At 39.5% G+C, this 18,503-nt stretch overlaps 1 protein-coding gene across 4 annotated transcripts in view; it reads left to right on the plus strand.

Annotated features, from left to right (window-relative positions):
• The window catches only part of MYO3B (myosin IIIB), a 519,880-nt gene that overhangs the window by 452,576 nt on the left and 48,801 nt on the right, over nucleotides 1–18,503 (plus strand). The window contains exon 33 of one of the 4 annotated variants that reach the window (XR_015147500.1): nucleotides 2,103–2,216. The exons of the other annotated variants lie outside the window; for them this stretch is intronic. The gene's annotated coding sequence lies outside the window, so the exon portion shown is untranslated. The remainder of the gene's footprint in view (nucleotides 1–2,102; nucleotides 2,217–18,503) is intronic. 4 annotated transcript variants of the gene reach the window in all.

The raw sequence follows: 18,503 nt of genomic DNA on the forward strand, positions 1-18,503 counted from the left end.
AGTTATCTTCAGCTTATGGTGATAGTTAAACAAGACAGCATCCTTGGTATATAAGGGCAGAGTGTGGAAGAAGGCCCTGGAGGAGTTCAGGGGACTTCCTGTTGGGTTTGTTTTGTTTTTTTTTTTGCTTGCTTCACTTGACCACACTGACACTCTAACAATAAATACTCAGAAACATTCTAGCAAATGTTCAGGAGTGGTGGCATATGGAGTGTTTGATTTTGTTTGTGTTTAAAATATGATTTCCACACAGATGGCATTGGTTTAGCTGTTGTGTGACTTTGTTTGGATCTTTTTGTGCTCAATAAAGAGATGAGAACCATAGCTCTTTGAAACATCCAGCTCCCAGGTTTGATTATGTGATCTGCCTCCCCACATTTGCAAAGGTATAGGCTTTCCTCCCTAAGATACCTTTACTTGTCAGTGAGATTTCAGTGACTCTCAACAGTGGGTTTCAGTTGGATCTTGGAGTATTAAGGTTAAGGCAATAAATGGAGGCTGTGAAAATTCCACGGACCAAAAAACTTTGATATTTTGATTCCAGAATGCAGTTACTATAGTAGGAATATGGTCGTGATACTAGAGCCGACGAAGCCAACTGTTTCTTTGAAAAGTTGGATTGCCAGGGACAAGGCCTAAAAAGTGAAGTCAGTGGCATGTGTGTCCTGTTAGATAAGTTGGTGTGTAATATCCATAGATATTTTTAGACATCCAGTCTGTCATTTTCTCTTTCAACCTTGGTGGTAAGGGAGGTTGGAGGAGAGGGGGGAAAAAAAAAAGCTTAAAATACTAGTGATTCATAAAATTGTGAATGTCACTGTTTTGTTTGTTAATCATCATACCTGTATTTTCCCATTAGCTGGGACCTGAATATTATTGCAAGGAATATTGGCATGCCAGTTTTGTTTCCTTTTGTCTGTATTTAGCTTTCTCTGATGGCTGTTCACCCATCTTTCCAAAAGTTAGCTAAAGTCAGTGTCTTTCTTTTACATTCCCCACAAAAAAATGCAACTTCCAGTAATGTTCAAGTAACATGTTCTTCTCTTTACTAATGTGGTTAATGTCTTAGGTAAAAATGGTTGTATAAGAAGATACACATTTCATCACCAATAGCCTCTGAAGGATATTTCACTGGAAGTTATGAAGCTGCACTTGAATTGTGTGTTAACTTATAAGCAGAGGAGTCATTTCCTTCCTAGGACCTTGAAAGAGAGAGACTCTATAAAACCAAACCGGGTTATCTTCTCAAACTTCAAGTTTTGAATTGTGAATGATAGAAAACTGAAAGTTAGGGAAAATATTTTGCTCTTTTAATCCCTAAATTCTAGAATTTAGGCTATTTTGCTAATTTTTTTTTCCTGCAGGATCTGGCTCTTTTAACAATGTTTTCATTATAAGGTAATGTGGATTATTTGAAGATGAGAGTATTTGGTAAATACTTCATCCACCTAAACCTAATTTAACTAATTTGGAAGAGGATTAAGGAGACTCAGACACGGGTATGATCCAGGGAGAAGAGCCAAGATTAACGTACTGAGCTGCCAGAACTATTGTTTCAAACATTGTGAAATCAAATTTAGATCTCATACACAAGTTCTTGGCTGAAGAAAAAGAGTTTTCCAGTTTGGAGTGAAAACCAACTTCTCCCAGCTGCTGTAACAGGAGCATGAAAATGGTGTTTGAAGGAAAGAAATTGCATGTAAAAAATTGGTTTAAAGGATTGGAGTTGAGTTAATTTTCTGTCTTCCTTTTTATTTAGCTCTTTCCTTTATGCTTGGTAGCCTTGGGTTACTCTGAATTAAAATTAATCTTTTGTAAATTGGATCTTTGTGAACAAAATAGCAAAATATCTCCATTTCACAGATAAGGAAACTGCTGTTCCAAAAGGTTAGGTGCCTTGCCCACACTCCACAGCCAGGAGCCAAGATTCCACATGGGTTTTTCTCACTGAAAAACCTGGGCTCTGGACCGCTCTATCATCTTCCACAGCAAATATATTACTCCACTTGGTGTCATTACACATTGCCTCCATCTCTTCCAGCTGCTATAACAAAAATACCACAGGCTGGGTGGCTTAAACAGAAGACATCTCTTTCTTGCAGTTTTGGAGGCTGAGAAGTCCACGATCAAGGTGCCAGCAGATTCAGTGTCTGGTGAGGGCCTGCTTCCTGGTTCATAGACAGGGGTCTTTTGAGTGTCCTCGCGTGGCGGAAGTGGTAAGGGACCTCTCCTGGGTCTAATAAGGGCACAAGGCCCATTGAAGGCTCCTAATCACCTCCCAAAGGCCCCACCTCCAAATACTACCACACTAGGGATTAGGATTTCAGTGTATGAACAGTTGAATCAGGGTGGGGGGACACAAACTTCTAATGTAGTGGATACCTAACCCTGCTTTTTGGTGGTTTTCCTTAATCATTCTTGTATGACTGGCAGGGCTGATTCTATTTAGCAAATGGCCATTCTGATTATTGGTCCTTGAAGAAATAACCATTTGTGTTTTATTCTGGGCTAGTTTTTAGATTATTTGCAATTTTTTCTTTGTAGTTTTGCAGCGCCCCAGACAGTTTCTCAGTTATCACACAGATATCTGTATAAACATTTATTTCACAAATTATCAGCACCCCAGCAACCCATCTGTGAATGATAGGCAGGAATCTGAAGTTCTCACAGCCTTCTCCTTAAGCCTTTTGCTATTGTTGTTCCCTAACGTGGTACTTGGAACACAGTTGGGACTTCATCTTTGTGAAATAAATGAGTCTATCTGATCATCCTGGAAGACTCACCAATAACATCTCCCTTGCTAATTTAGGATTACCTTCTAAAAGCCTGCTGTTCACATAACCTTGTATTTATCAAGATAGTTAACACATATTTATCAGGCTAACTGGCTTTCATTAGCAGTGAGTGTGGTGCTGGAGAAGACTCTTGCGAGTCCCTTGGACTGCAAGGAGGTCCAACGAGTCCATCCTAAAGGAGACTAGTCCTGGGTGTTCATTGAAAGGGCTGATGCTGAGGCTGAAACTCCAATACTTTGGCCACCTCGTATGAAGAGTTGACTCATTGGAAAAGACCCTGATGCTGGGAGGGATTGGGGGCAGGAGGAGAAGGGGACGACAGAGGATGAGATGGCTGGACGGCATCACCGACTCGATGCACATGAGTTTGGGTGAGCTGTGGGAGTTGGTGATGGACAGGGAGGCCTGGTGTTGCAAACAGTCGGACACTACTGAGCGACTGAACTGAACTGAACCGAACCAAACCGAATTTCTAAAGGAATTGGAGATGTTGGTGGATATTTTTAAGCAAGAGCAACTAAAAGATTTGTTCATTTCTTAAATAAACACTCATTTATTATTTACTTTGATATAAGCCACAGAAAGAGAAGGATGAATATGGTTTTATACCTGTCAGGTGGGATAACTGTTATTATGTTGTTCTGTACAGGTTGAAATGGGAACCCAGAGTTAGGGCATTCAACTTGCATTTAGGACTCAGGAAAGGTTCCAGGAGAAGAGCAACCTGAGATGATTCTTCAGGGCTAACAGATGGAGTGTTGTGCTGGAGCCTAGGCCAAGCTCTGAGGAGCAGTAGGAAATGAGCTGTAGAGGGAAGTAGGTGTCAGATCAGAAAGGGCCTTGTGTGCTGAGCTGTAGAGTGCCATCTTCTGAAGTGATGACAGACAGAATGATTCCCATAGAGAAGCTAAAAGGGCCTGGTGATTGATTCATGGTAGAAACTACTGGAGAGAGATTCTGGCCTGTGCTCTTCCTCAACACATTGTAGAAAAGTATGCCTTTCCAATAACTTTTTAAGGCAATGAGTCTCAATGGCAGCTGTTAAGGTTATGATAAGTTGAAGCTAGAGAAATAAGTCTGAAACAACGGTTTGTCTTTAATGCACAAATGAAACTTGGTGGTCAGGTGGTGGAAGAGTAGAGGAGGCTGTCAAAGGCATTTTCTCCACCTGGCAATGGAACAGGCCCTGCCTCATGGCCAAGGTTGGCACCCACTTATGTAAGACACCCCCTGGTGCAACATGGCAGATTTTGATAAGCATAAATATCCATAAGCATATTTGGCTAAATTTGGGAAACAAATTCGCAGTGTAATTCACAGTGTAAAGTGGGGAAACAAATTCACAAAATTGTGAAGCTCTGCCTGTTCTCATTTTTCCAGGTCAGTCTGTTATGAGAATTAATCTGTGTCATGACTGATTTTCTTCTAGGTATTCCTCATCCCTTCAGTAATTTGTCATATAAACTCCAATCTTCCATACTTGATATTCAGCTATACCTTGAAGTTGGTCTCAGTGTGCTACTAGTCAGGAATAGGGCTCAAACAAAAGGTGTGTGTGTGTTTGGATTGTATATTGTAAATTGTAAATTCTAAAGGATTGTAAATTCTAAAGCAAAACCCCCTCTCTATAGAAGATATTTGTTATTCTAGAGATTCGACTTCTTCTAGGAGATATGTATGTAGACTGTTGTATCAGCAAAGTTTTACTGAACTGAGAATCAAACTGAGTTATATAATAACTAGTAGGATATAGGATGTTTGTTGATCAAAGTCCAAGAAATTAGAGAGTGGCTATTTTGGTAATTAATTCACAATGTACACATGATTACACTCTTCCAGAAGGAACTGCATCTGGACCTAAGAACTCTAGTCCTCCTACAGACCAAAGAGGGTTCTTAACTCCATTATGAGCCTGGGAGACTTTATTTTCCAAAGTAAAATGAACAGCTGACAAAAGGAAATTAACCTTATAAAATAAGAAGAATAATTTGTGGCATGCAGATTATGGACCTTTGATTGACACAAAGTTTCCCTAAAAATATTTTATACTATTAATTGAATAAGCTCGAAGGGGAAGGAAAAACTATCCCAGCAATAGCTAGGAGAATATTTCAAGTTAAGAGGTGAAAAGATAGTGCCAATATATATTTCACAATACATTTTTAAATAAAAAGCTTCCTAAAAGACTGGATGGCCTTAAAAAGGATATATAAATGGTCTTGTTTAGGATAATTTCCATCAATCAACCATAGGTGCACTTTTTCTTCTCCAGTTCTTAAATTAATTAGTAACTACAGTCCCCGTTAAGTTTAAAGTTCCTTTAACATATGTTACATAACAGCCCTGTTATTACTTCCAATTAGTGCTTAGAGCTGGAATATGCCTTAGAATTCAACAGCCTAATCACCCCCATTTTATGGTGAAAGAAACTAAGGACCAAGAAAGTAAAGTGACTTGCCATAGCTCAAAACAAACGAAAAGACTTTCACCCAGAATGCTGAAGCACTTAATATAGCATGCTGATCTTTGTTAATCAGAAAATCTTTATTGTGTTCTGTTTATTGAAGTTAAGTAAATCACAAAGCCTTAACCAGTTTCACCCTGAAACGTGACCATCTTGATGATGTGCATGCATGCGGGGCTCTCATTAACCTTCATCAGGTTTAAGCAATATTTAATTCTAATTGGCTTCATTTTCAGTTGGCCATTATTTAATCTATTGAGATTGACCCGTGTAATATATAGTTTTCAAGATTTCAACACAATTTGGGGATTTCTTGCATGCAGATATTTTCCTTTTGCCCAAGGCAATAATAGACAGGGATGCAAACACTGCTTTAAAGAGGGTGTCTGCTGATTTACATATTTTAAAAGTATTAAGATCAAAGGTAATGAGAATTTAATCCATATGGCATGCAGAAGATAAATAAGAATATTAATACTGTATCAAATACTAATTAAAAGAAACACATGGATCTAATTTTAAGAATGTAACACAGGGATGAAATACTGTTTGTAAAGTTAAGACCCAATTCTCTCATAACAAGGACAGTTATGGTGAGTGGCTTTTCCACCCTTGCGGTGAACTGCTGGCTGTTTCAGATAGGTAGCTTTCATGATAGTAATTATGAGACAGTGGTCCTTCTTTAACAATTTACAAAATGCTTTCACATCTTTTTTGACCCTTAAAGCAAACCTTGTAGTTCTAGAGCTCTCACCAGCATATCACTGAAGAGGAGCTATGCTTGTAGACCTGCACCTAATCTCAGTGTTAACTTCCCCCTTTCTCTTTGTCTCCCCTTCCTCCTCTCCTTTTATCTCCCCTCTCTCTCCTTTAATGACGGGTACTCGGAGGGTACTAAGAGACGATCACTCCCACTCACTGAGAATAATGGATGTACAAATTGATACCGCATTTCTTTAGAGTATCTATAACTATGCATATAATTTATGCTAGTCATCTCCCTTCTAGGAATCTAATTTTAGGAAATAATAAGAGATATGGTCAAATATTTATGCCTAAGGATGTTTCTGAAAATTATAAGTGAACATTTTTAATAAACCAAATATCCAACAACATCTTAAATGATGATGTAATACTAGGAAGCTATTAAGTCATGCATTGGAGAAGGAAATGGCAACCCACTCCAGTGTTCTTGCCTGGAGAATCCCAGGGACGGGGGAGCCTGGTGGGCTGCCATCTATGTGGTCGCACAGAGTCGGACACGACTGAAGTGACTTAGCAGCAGTAGCAGCAGCAGCAAGTCATGTTTACAACAAATATTTACAGTGACCAGTAAGTGTCTGTATTTAAGTGTTAAGAGAAAAAAGTAGGATATAAGATACATAATGTAATACATAAACCCACATATTTATATTTATTTTATCTACATCAAAGGTTAGCAACTATTTTCTGTGATGAACCAGATATTTTAGGTTTGGCAGGGCACAAGATCTGCTGTTGTTGAGTAAAAGACAGTACATAAGCTAACCAGCATTATTATATTCCAATAAAATTTTTTTATAGACACCTATATTTGAATTTCATATAATTTTCACTAGCCACAAAATTTTATTACTCTTTTGATAATTTTTCAACCATTTGAAAATGTAAAAACCACTCTTTGGTCACAACCATTAAAAAAATAGCAGTGGACAAGATTTGGCCTGAGGGTCAGAGTTTGCCAACCCCTAATTTACGTCACTGAAAGAAACACCCTAAAACAGCTGATTACCTCTGGGTAACAGAACTATGAGAGATCCTTATTTTCTTCCTTAACATACTTGCTTGTATGTTTTACATTTTCTATAGTACATATATTATACGTTAACAATAGGAAGAAAAAAATAAGCATTATTTCTTTTTAAAGAGAGACTTTGTCCAAGTTTGACAAATGGTAAGTGGCAAGGGCAGGTTTTGAACAGAGAAACCCTTTCTGCCATACCCAGTGCCCTCTAGAATCACATGACTGGAAGAGTCCTTAGAGATGTGTGAAGAGTCCAGCCTTTTATTTTACAAAAGGAAGTGAAGACTCCCAAAACGTAACAACTCACTCAAGATACATGGCAGTCAGCAGCTCCAGGCCCCAGCCCAGGAGCAGTGCTCTTTCTACTTCCTCCCTAGGCACCATTAGATAGAAGCATGGGTGGGTGGGGGAACATCTGTTCTTTTGAGGTGGGGGGAGCGAATCTCCAAGTCACTTTTATTTTGTATAGTTCCCTTTTCTTTGAGGTTCCTTTCTTTTTGTTTTTAATCCCATAGCCAATTCTGTAGGCCATTGTGCAAAAACACCAGAGGCCTGGTGGCCTACTAATTCTCCGTGAGAGAGTCCCACATGTGGAAGGAGGTTTGTGGAGTCAGCTTTGTCAGAAAATGAGTCAGTTGATGAAGGCTCGGTTTGGTGGTTAACCGTCAGCCCTACCCTATGCAAATATGTCCAAGCCGGCCCCCTCCAGACGAGCTTCTCTGTTCCTGTCCCAGTTCCACCACTGAACTCTGCAGTCCTAAGAATGTTGTAGGGAGAGTCACTGTGCCAAAGCTCCTTTGTCTTTCATTTTCATTCACTAGCCTGTATTTCCTGATCACCTCTAGTTACATCAAGGTCACCGTGCTAGGTTGGCCTGGGGAAAGAAGTCAATCAGGATAAGTCAGTCATGGCCCTGGTCTTCCATGTCAATAAAGTGGCAATACCTCCCCCGTTCACCTTCTGGGAAGTTTGGTATCCAATTTAAATTATCTGTCTAAAGTATTTTGAAAATTAGAGCACTATGCAAATATGAGGGGTGATTTTTATTACTGGTGCCTTTTCTCCTCACTAAAGTGTCAAAGGCCCAGGGTTGAGGCTTTGACAGTGTTTAAGAATGTATAAGAAGGAGAACAGGGAATTCCCTGGCAGTTCAGTGGTTAGGACTCTGATTTTGAACTGCAGAGGGCATGGGTTCAATGGCTTGGCCAAAAAAATAGGAGGTCGGAGGCAGAGGCAGGCCCTGAAGGAGCCTCAAGATCTCAGGTTTCTAGAAATAAGAGCAGGCTGCCACTGGTCGTTTCCTCCCGATTGGCCTGTCAACATGCTAGCATAAGAAGCTGAAGGCAAAGCTGATGGAAATTAGTTTCCAGGTTTTGATTCATTTGAACTTGTATGTATTCTAATCGATCTGAATTCCTATCCCCAGAATATTAGAAATACCAACCAAAAAAATTTAAAAATAAACACATTTCCATGTCCTGATGGATATGAAAAACAGACTCAGAAAAACTTATCCTATTCAGATAAAAAAAGATTTTTAAAAAAAAAATTTTTAAGGTACAGAGGGAAGAAGACAGGTTATAAAAGATAACTCTAGTTGCAGGACCCAAACAAAGGTGAAGGACTTGCCATTCTTCAGTATTTACTGTATTCTTCCCATTTGGGTTACGTGCTCTGTGAGTGCTTAATGCAAAGCATGTATATAAAACAGTATCATAATATAAGTCCGTATGGTCCTTTCAGTTCAGTTCAGTTCAGTTCAGTCGCTCAGTCGTGTCCGACTCTTTGCGACCCCATGAATCGCAGCACGCCAGGCCACCCTGTCCATCACCAACTCCCGGAGTTCACTCAAACTCATGTCCATCAAGTCGGTGATGCCATCTAGCCATCTCATCCTCTGTCGTCCCCTTCTCCTCCTGCTCCCAATCCCTCCCAGAATCAGAGTCTTTTCCAATGAGTCAACTCTTTGCATGAAGTGGCCAAAGTATTGGTTTCAGCTTTAGCATCAGTCCTTCCAATGAACACCCAGGACTGATCTTTAGAATGGACTGACTGGATCTCCTTGCAGTCCAAGGGACTCTCAAAAGACTTCTCCAACACCACAGTTCAAAAGCATCAATTCTTCGGCGCTCAGCTTTCTTCACAGTCCAACTCTCACATCCATACATGACCACAGGAAAAACCATAGCCTTGACTAGATGGACCTTTGTTGGCAAAGTAATATCTCTGCTTTTTAATATGCTATCCAGGTTGATCATAACTTTCCTTCCAAGGAGTAAGCGTCTTTTAATTTAATGGCTGCAATCACCATCTGCAGTGATTTTGGAGCCCAAAAAAATAAAGTCTGACACTATTTCTACTGTTTTCCCATCTATTTTCCATGAAGCGATGGGACCAGATACCATGATCTTCATTTTCTGAATGTTGAGCTTTAAGCCAACTTTTTCACTCTCCTCTTTCATTTTCATCAAGAGGCTTTTCAGTTCCTCTTCACTTTCTGCCATAAGGGTGGTGTCATCTGCATATCTGAGGTTATTGATATTCTCCCGGCAATCTTGATTCCAGCTTGTGCTTCTTCCAGCCCAGCGTTTCTCATGATGTACTTTGCATATAAGTTAAATAATCAGGGTCATAATATACAGCCTTGACATACTCCTTTTCCTATTTGGAACCAGTCTGTTGTTCCATGTCCGGTTCTAACTGTTGCTTCCTGACCTGCATATAGGTTTCTCAAGAGGCAGGTCAGGTGGTCTGGTATTCCCACCTCTTGAAGAATTTCCCACAGTTTATTGTGATCCACACCGTCAAAGGCTTTGGCATAGTCAATAAAGCAGAAATAGATGTTTTTCTAGAACTCTCTTGCTTTTTCAATGATCCAGAGGATGTTGGCAATTTGATCTCTGGTTCCTCTGCCTTTTCCAAAACCAGCTTGAACATCTGGAAGTTCATGGTTCACGTATTGCTGAAGCCTGGCTTGGAGAATTTTGAGCATTACTTTATAGTCACACATATGTTTAATTATAAGATGACGTCATTGTAAGGCTTTTGCTGTCAAGTAATTGCACACCTAACTCAAAATAGCTGAAACAGTAAAGAGGATTTATTGGCTTACTTAATTGAAATGTCCTGAGTACATGAGGCATGACATGCTCAGGACTTCAGGCTCTGTTCTTTGAAATTCCCTTGACTCTGTCATCCTGCCTGGTTTAGCTTCATTCTCTCTTTGGTTTCTTTTAAGATGGCAAAATGGCTTCAGCAGTTGTAGATTTTACATTTAAACAAGGCCCTGTTCCCATGGAGATAGACCCTCCACCTCCCACAATTTTACTGGACTAGCCTAACCAGTCCCCATGGCTGTGAGCTAATTGGCTGAGGCCTGGGTTGTATACACCAATCATCTAAAGAAGGGAATGAAGCTGCTCTGATTTAGACCAATTAGGGCCTATCCCTGGGTCAGGAGCAGGGTCAATCTTTCCCAGACAGGACTGCTCTGTATAGTTGAAGGGGTGGAAAGGATATTGGAGAAATAACAGTGTGTATCAGTCAGGAGACAGAAACCACACCAGTTACTTTAATTGGGAAAATTTAGCTCTTTGGTTGGTAACCAGTATTAGAGAACTGAAAAGGCAAAAGAGACCCTGTAGTTTCCTGGAGATAATAGCTTTAGGAAGCAGCTATCACTCTTAAAGCTTGAGGAGCAAAAGATGTTGATATTGTTAGAATTTAGACTTGGATGAGGAGCCTCCCAGAGCTGCAGTCCAGACCTCTGGGAAGGGTCACTGTCCAGCCAGTGCTGGTATCTGAGGGGAGGCAGTGAGGCTGGCTCTGGCAGTGTGTGGACACTGCATGCTGGGACCAACTGTGACTGCTGGAATTAAGCATTGCTGCCAGGATGAAGATTCCTGGCTGTGGTCATGTTGTTTGGAACAGGAGCAAACAGGAGGAATCAAACCTCACCTTCCCCCTCCAGCCTCACAGCCTCCCTCTAGCACCTCCTGTTGGCAGAGCCTAATAGGAAGTCATATAGCAAAGGAAATGTGATTTTTGTCGGGTCCCATCCCACCATCACAAACTGTGTGAAACTGAGGGTATTGGTTAATAGTATGAGAACAAGAAGAAAAGGAAAAAGAAATTAGTGTACTTGTGTATACACACTTGTGCATAAGAAAGGCTAAAAGAAAATACATAGAACTGCTATAGTCCTTGTATTATAACTGAGAAAAACATAAAGCTACGTGTTGTGCTGTGCTGTGCTCAGTCATGTCTGACTCTTTGGGACCCTGTGGACTGTAGCCCGCGAGGCTCCTCTGTCCATGGAGATTCTCCAGGAAAGAATACTGGAGTGGGGTTGCCATGCCCTCATCCAGGGGATCTTCCCAACCCAGGGGTGGAACCCAGGTCTCCCAAAAGGCAGGTGGATTCTTTACCAAGTGGGGAAGCCCTCCTAATGCCTTAGTTGATGCTTATAATATCCTTATTCCTTACCCTGTGATCTCTCAGACAAGATTTCAGCTTGCTTACCGCATTCTTAAAGGGTCTGAATCTTCACTAGTTCTACATATTTCTGCTTGCTGTAGTTTTCCATTAACTTTTACTGTTGGACATGGAAATACTGAGCAGTATCTGGAGAACATCCCGAGTCCTCGCTGACAATCAAGATCAATCCATCCAGTAATCCCTTTCGGTAACCCGTTGGTTCAGTGAAATATAGAGCCGCAAGGGCCAAGTGGCAGCCTCATCTTCCAATTCAGTGGAACCACTGTTATATCTCCAGGTGGAAACACTCCTCTCTTGGGGACCAAGGCCTTCAGATTAGGAGAGGTAGAAGTTGTGGGGATAAGAAGCAAAAATTTCATATCTAACTATTTTATTTAGGAAGTAATAAAAAATTATAGAATGGGCCTGTTATCTGATTTATTATCCACTGGGAAAAAAGTTTTTGCCTTTAGACTTTAATCTCCTGGAGGGCAAAGTTTACAGCTCATTCTTGTTTGGATGCCTAATGGGGCCTTTTTTATAACATCTGTAACCTGAGAGGCAGTCAATAAATGCTGGTTGAATGTATTGGTAAATAGATAGCTAGATATGGGCTAATTGGTTTGTATCAGAAGAGTAAATATTTTTTTTTGTTTTCACTTTAATATTGCTAGCTCACACATAAAAGCTAGGTTTCTTCAGTCTCTGGATTTAAGAATAAATTCTAGTAATCTGTGACTCAGCACCCCATTTATCAGTATTGGGTTGAAGATTACTAGGATGTGAATTTCTTCAAGGAGATGATGGGTCCTATTTCCCTTTGGAGTATCATGGTTTTCAGGTAGTGGTTTATATTACTATGCACTTTAAAAGGGAATATCTTAAATTTTTAGAAGATTCATTTTCCTGTGACTTTAAACAGGGAAATATTTCATTAGCTCCTCTTCCCAAATTCTGAGGAGCTTCTGAAATGTGAAGCAAAGCAGTCTTCCACTGCCTGGAGCTCCTTCACAACATCAAACACTTAATGAAAATGTTTTCCTCAAACCTCAAGCATTTCCAGATATTGAATGTGAAGAGGAAAGATTTTGCTCTAACTGCAAAGTGTTCCACAACTGCAGGGTATGTGAGAATGTCTCTGTGCGTGTGCACGTGCACGCATGCCATATGTGTTTCTCATTTAATACTTGAGATAAATTTAACGTTATGCCCAAATCCTCTGTAAACAAGGTTGCATAAACAATACTTGTTTAGGGTAGTCTCCAGGGTTCGTTATGAAGAAGCAGGAGGTACATGTGCCCTCCCCCAAATACAACCAAGCTGTCAGCCTGCGAGAAAGTGGGTTCCCACACACAAGGTTGCTGTGCCCTCTTAGGGCTATAACCTCTAGTGACTCAACATGGTTTGTTTCAGGGGAAGAGGCAGGAATGGGCAAAAAGGTGACCAAGCAACTTAATGTTAATTAGATCTGTTTTATAAAAACACAATATTAAAGGCTGGCCTGGACTTTAAATACAGAACAGCTGTTCTGTATTTGAAGTTTCACCCTCTCCTGAGTTGCTATGAAGTACTTTGTTTTAAACAAATAATATCAAAAGTAATTCCCTGTGAGAGAGTATTGGAAACTTAATAAACATTTCCTGTTAAAGGATCTCAAAAGCATCCTAAGGTAAATACAGTGAACACTCTTAATTACTCTTAAAATTTGCATTTTACATAATTTATACTTTGAAATGTATTAAATATCTTAGGCTATTAATATATTTGCTGTATTATCCACAATCTGCACATATTCTCTGAACTAACTGTTAAAATATTCACATTGTTCACCTGTGAAACTTGCTTTAAAGAGTAGATACTATGGTCTCAGTGAACAGAGCCCCCAGGATTGTGTTTTCCCCCGACTGCTGGCAGCATTACAGGGAGGGCCTGGAAAGCTTACTGAAGCCTTGGATCTTTAGCAGTAGCTCCAAAGAGCTTATCGCTTTCTTAGAGAAATGACTTTATTATAGAAATTCTATATGTTATGGGGAACAAGTTATTCTTTTTAAGAAATTCATATTCTAATTAGTCCATAAATCCTAGGCAACAAAAAGTTTGTGGATTGAATGTAATTACTCAGCATGTCACTATAGAAGTAACTATTCATATTAAGGCTATGAAATGTGCTTCTTGGTTGTATAATACAACGGAGAAACTATGACCAGCAAAGGACTGGAGAATAAGCATCACCAAATTTAAAGATCTGTCATTTTTTAAACAATATCCTTTCTTTGGACAAGACCTTTTCAAGTCATTTGAGCATGGAGGGGGCACTGCCAGTTACAACCCCAGCAGTTGGTGCTTTGATTTTTATAGATGTATAAAGTAATAAAATATTTTCAAACATCCAGAAAAGAAGAAAAATAGCATGAAAATAGCCCCATAAGTGGTCTTAATATCTCACCCTATTTGCTTCAAGTTTTTTTTTTTTAATTTGAAATACTGTTGAAACCTCCCTCACCCTATCCCAATCCTACCGTTTGTCTCTTATCCCCACAGTCATCACTATCCTGAATTTTCATTTCATACCCTAACAAGTTATTAATCTTCTGTTGAACATGTAGTGACTTGGTTCAGGACACATTACTCCAAACTACGACATGCTGGCAAACTGACTATTTCAAGCTGAAGGAATTTCAGAAACGTCATGTGCAGCAAGGACTTCCTGCCTTTTGTGATGAGAGCACATCATAAAGCGCTCATATGAGATTTTCCTCCTACCTATGCCCAGAGGAAAGGAGCATCCTTATATCCCAAGAGAAGGGATGCATAGAACAACCTGATTAAACACACCTTGCTAAGTTTCCCCTAGTTTACTACACTTAGTTCACCTTTGTCCCTTTGTCCTAGAACATCTTTCTACTCTTCAACACACCTAGCATAACCATTTCTTTGGGTCAACCATTTCTTTGAGTCTTAATCATTTCTTTGGGTCTTCATTTCCTAATGAAGGCTCCTGTATCATATACAATTTATATTAAATAAATTTGTTTTCATCCTATCTATTTGTCTTTGTCAGTCTAATTTTCAAACCGCTGGGGCTGCCAAGACTACCTCTGTAGCCTTCCCGCTCCCAGAAGCCAGAAATGTTCTGCCCCTGATAGATTGTCCCCGGTTGATTTCCCTCAACCTCAGAGAAGAATCTGCTCCTTGCTCAGAGGCCAAGCTCCAGGCCGCCCTGGGAGCCCTGCCCAGAAAGGTCAAATTGCCATTCTGCTGTGCAAGGACAGAAGTTAGAGTCGTGATGCTTAAAGAATCTTCTCTAAAGGATCCTTTTTTGTCTTTTATTCGTTGATCAGCCATGCCAGAAAAAAATGGAATTGTCTTTGAACGCTCACTATAAAAAAAAAATCTATTACAAAATTGCAATCAACTTGGATGGACCTAGAAGTTGTCATACTGAGTGAAATAAGTCACACAGACGAGAAATATCATATAACATCCCTTATATGCAGAATCTAAAAAGAAGTGATCCAAATAACTTATTTGTAAAACAGAAACTCACGGATTTAGAGAATGAACTTATGGTTGTGGGAAGTGGTGAAGACTGTGGAGAAGAAATAGGGAGTGTAGGATTGATATGTCTACCCTGCTGTATTTAAAGTGGGTAACCAGCAAGATTCCATTGTATAGCACAGGCAACTCTGCTCAGTGTTCTCTGGCAGCCTGAATGCGAGGGGAGCTTGGGGGAGAATCAATTCATGTGTTTGTATGGCTGAGTCCCTTTGCTGTCCACCTGAAACTGTCACAACATTGTTTGTTTATTAAACTCCAACATAAAATTAAAAGTTAAAAAAAATTTTAATTGCAGTCAAGGAGAATGAAGCTAACAAATATAAGAAAACGTTGTATTATATAAAGATGTGTTGAATAGCTAGTAATCATACTATGTTGTTTTTTCTGGATTTTATTATTCCAGATATTTGTCAGCTTTTTAAAATGTGTGATTTGTTGTGTTTTCCTTATTCAAAATTAATATTTAATTCTGTACCTAATTTTATATTCTATTTTATATTTAAATTTTTTGTTTATAATCTTTTTCTTAGTGAGGATACCACCTGCAATTGTATAAGCTTCAGATCCTATACAAGCTTCTCTATACAAAAGCATAAATAGTATATATATTTTTTAAGCTTTTTATTCTGTATCGGGGTATAGCTGATTAACAATGTTGTGATAGTATCAGGTGAACAGCAAAGAGACCCAGCAGTACATATACATTCTCTCCCAAGCTCCCCTCCCATCTAGGCTGCCACATAATGTTGAAAAGTATTCCATGTGTGAAAAGCATTACAAGTATTCCATGTATTCCATGTGATTTTAAATACAGCAGTATGTACAGGCAACCAAAAGTTCGTTCTCTAAGTCTGTGAGTCTCTTTCTGTTTTGTAAGTTCATGTATGTCATTTCTTTTTAGATTCCACATGTAAGGGGTATCATACAATATTTCTCCTGCTCTGACTTCCTTCACTCTGCATGACAGTGTCTAGGTTCATCCATGTTGCTGCAAATGGCATTCTTTTATTCTTTCTAATGGCTGAACAATATTCCATTGTATAAATGTACCACATCTTCTTTATCCATTCATCTGTCGATGACATTTAGGTTGCTTCCATGTCTTGGCTATAAATAGTGTGTCTTTGAAGCCTTACAAGTGCAGAATGTATTCATCACGCTGCAAGTTTAGTTTTTTCCTTAAAATGTTGCCAGTGTTTATCCATGTTGACACATGTGGCACTCTTTTATTAATTCACGGAAGCAATACAGCATCTATTGTATTTTTCATTGGCATTGAGGTTGTTCATGAGTTTTCACTGTTCCAAAGGATGCTATGACAGATGTTCTTGTGCACGTCACCTTATATACAAGGGCGCATCCCTGCCTAAATAGGAATCTGGGTCACACAGGATGCACATATAATGTTCAGAATACTGCCAAATTTCTCTCCAAAAACAAATTACAGATTTGTATTCATTCCAGAAGACTATGACTCTTCCTTTTTCCCATATCCTCACCAATCCTTAGAATTTTCAGATTTTTTTAAAAAACTTTCCAGTCAGATATACAACAATGCATGGCTTTCTTTGCTCATCTCTGACTGATAATAAAGATCAGCACTTTCTCATATGTTAATGGGCATTAGAATTTCTTTCTTATGAACTAATTATTCATATCCTTCATTTGTTTTTCCAATGGGTTGCCTTTTTTTCATTGATTTGGAAAATTTTTTTCTATATTGTGAATATTAATTTCTTGTGTCTTAGATGCATTGCACATATATTCTCCTAGTCTGTGTCTTGTTTTCGGTATTTATGTATAGTATCTTTTCCTGAACAGATGATTTTAATTTTAATATAGTTCTGCCAATTTCTTTTCTTTATGGCTCATGCTTTTTGTGCCTTGTTTAAGAAATCTTTCCTCTCCAAGCTCATAAAAATATTAAACTTTATGTCTCTTAAAAGTTTTACTATTTTGCTTTTCACATGTAGGTACTCACTCTACCTCAAATTTGTTTTTGTATATAACATGAGAGAGGGAACTGATTTTCTTTTTTTTACATAGGTAACCAGTTGGTCTCACTCCACTGGTAGACTAGTACGTTCTTTACCTGCTGGCTTGTAACACAGATTATATTCATTTCCTATGACTCCTGTAACAAATTACCACTATTTGGTAGTGTAAAACAACACAAATTTATTATCTTACAATTCTTGAGGTCAGAAGTCCAAAATGGGTCCTAGGAGGCTAAGATCAAAGTCTAGGCAGAGCTTCATTCCTTCTGAAGGTCCTGGGGGAAGATTCATTTCCTCGCTTTTCCATTTTAAGCATGCCTTCTGCATTCCCTGGCTCATTACCTCTTTCCTCCATCTTAAAAACCAGCAATGCCAGACCAAGCCCTTCTCACAATGCCATCTGTCTGACACTGACTCTTCTGCTTCTCACTTCCATTTTTAAAGACTCTTGTGATTATACTGTGCTCACTCAGTTAATGTAGGATACTTTCCCTATTTTAAAGTCAAGTCAGTTGATTAGCAATCTTAATTCCATCTGTACCCTTAATTCGCCTTTACTATGTAATCCGCATATTCACAAATTCTAAAAACTAGAATATAGGTATCTTTTGGAGGTGGGGATTGGGCATTATTCTGCCTATCATATCAATCAAGATTCCAGCTCTCTTTCTGGGCTTTCTATTCTGTTCCATTGATTTGTTTGTCTATTCTTATGCCAATACCATGCCATGTTCTAGTTAAGCTAGAACAGCTTTGTAATAAATTTTGATATCTGGGATACAAGCCTTATCTATCCCGCTCCACACACCTGGAGTTATTCTTCAAATTTTTCTTATTCTTGCTCTTCTGATCTTCCATGTAAATTTTAAGATTAGCTTAGCAAGTTGCAGGGGAGAAGGCAATGGCACCCCACTCCAGTACTCTTGCCTGGAAAATCCCATGGATGGAAGAGCCTGGTAGGCTGCAGTCCATGGGGTCGCTAGGAGTTGGACACAACTGAACGACTTCACTTTCACTTTTCACTTTCATGCATTGGAGAAGGAAATGGCAACCCCACTCCAGTGTTCTTGCCTGGAGAATCCCAGGGATGGGGGAGCCTGCTGCCCTGCCGTCTCTGGGGTTACACAGAGTCGGACACGACTGAAGCGACTTAGCAGCAGCAGCAGCAGCAGCAAGTTGCAAAGGATATAGATTTGGGATTTTGCCCTGAATGCTGCTGCTAAGTCGCTTCAGTCATATCTGATTCTGTGCGACCCCAGAGATGACAGCCCACCAGGCTGCCCCGTCCCTGGGATTCTCCAGGCAAGAACACTGGAGTGGGTTGCCATTTCCTTCTCCAATGCATGAAAGTGAAAAGTGAAAGTGAAGTCGCTCAGTCATGTCTGACTCTTAGCGACCCCATGGACTGCAGCCTACCAGGCTCCTCTGTC

This window comes from Bos grunniens, chromosome 2 (assembly GCF_055505025.1).
Source record: "Bos grunniens cultivar Pamir isolate PY7600 chromosome 2, Bosgru_T2T1.0, whole genome shotgun sequence".
NCBI lineage: Eukaryota > Metazoa > Chordata > Mammalia > Artiodactyla > Bovidae > Bos > Bos grunniens.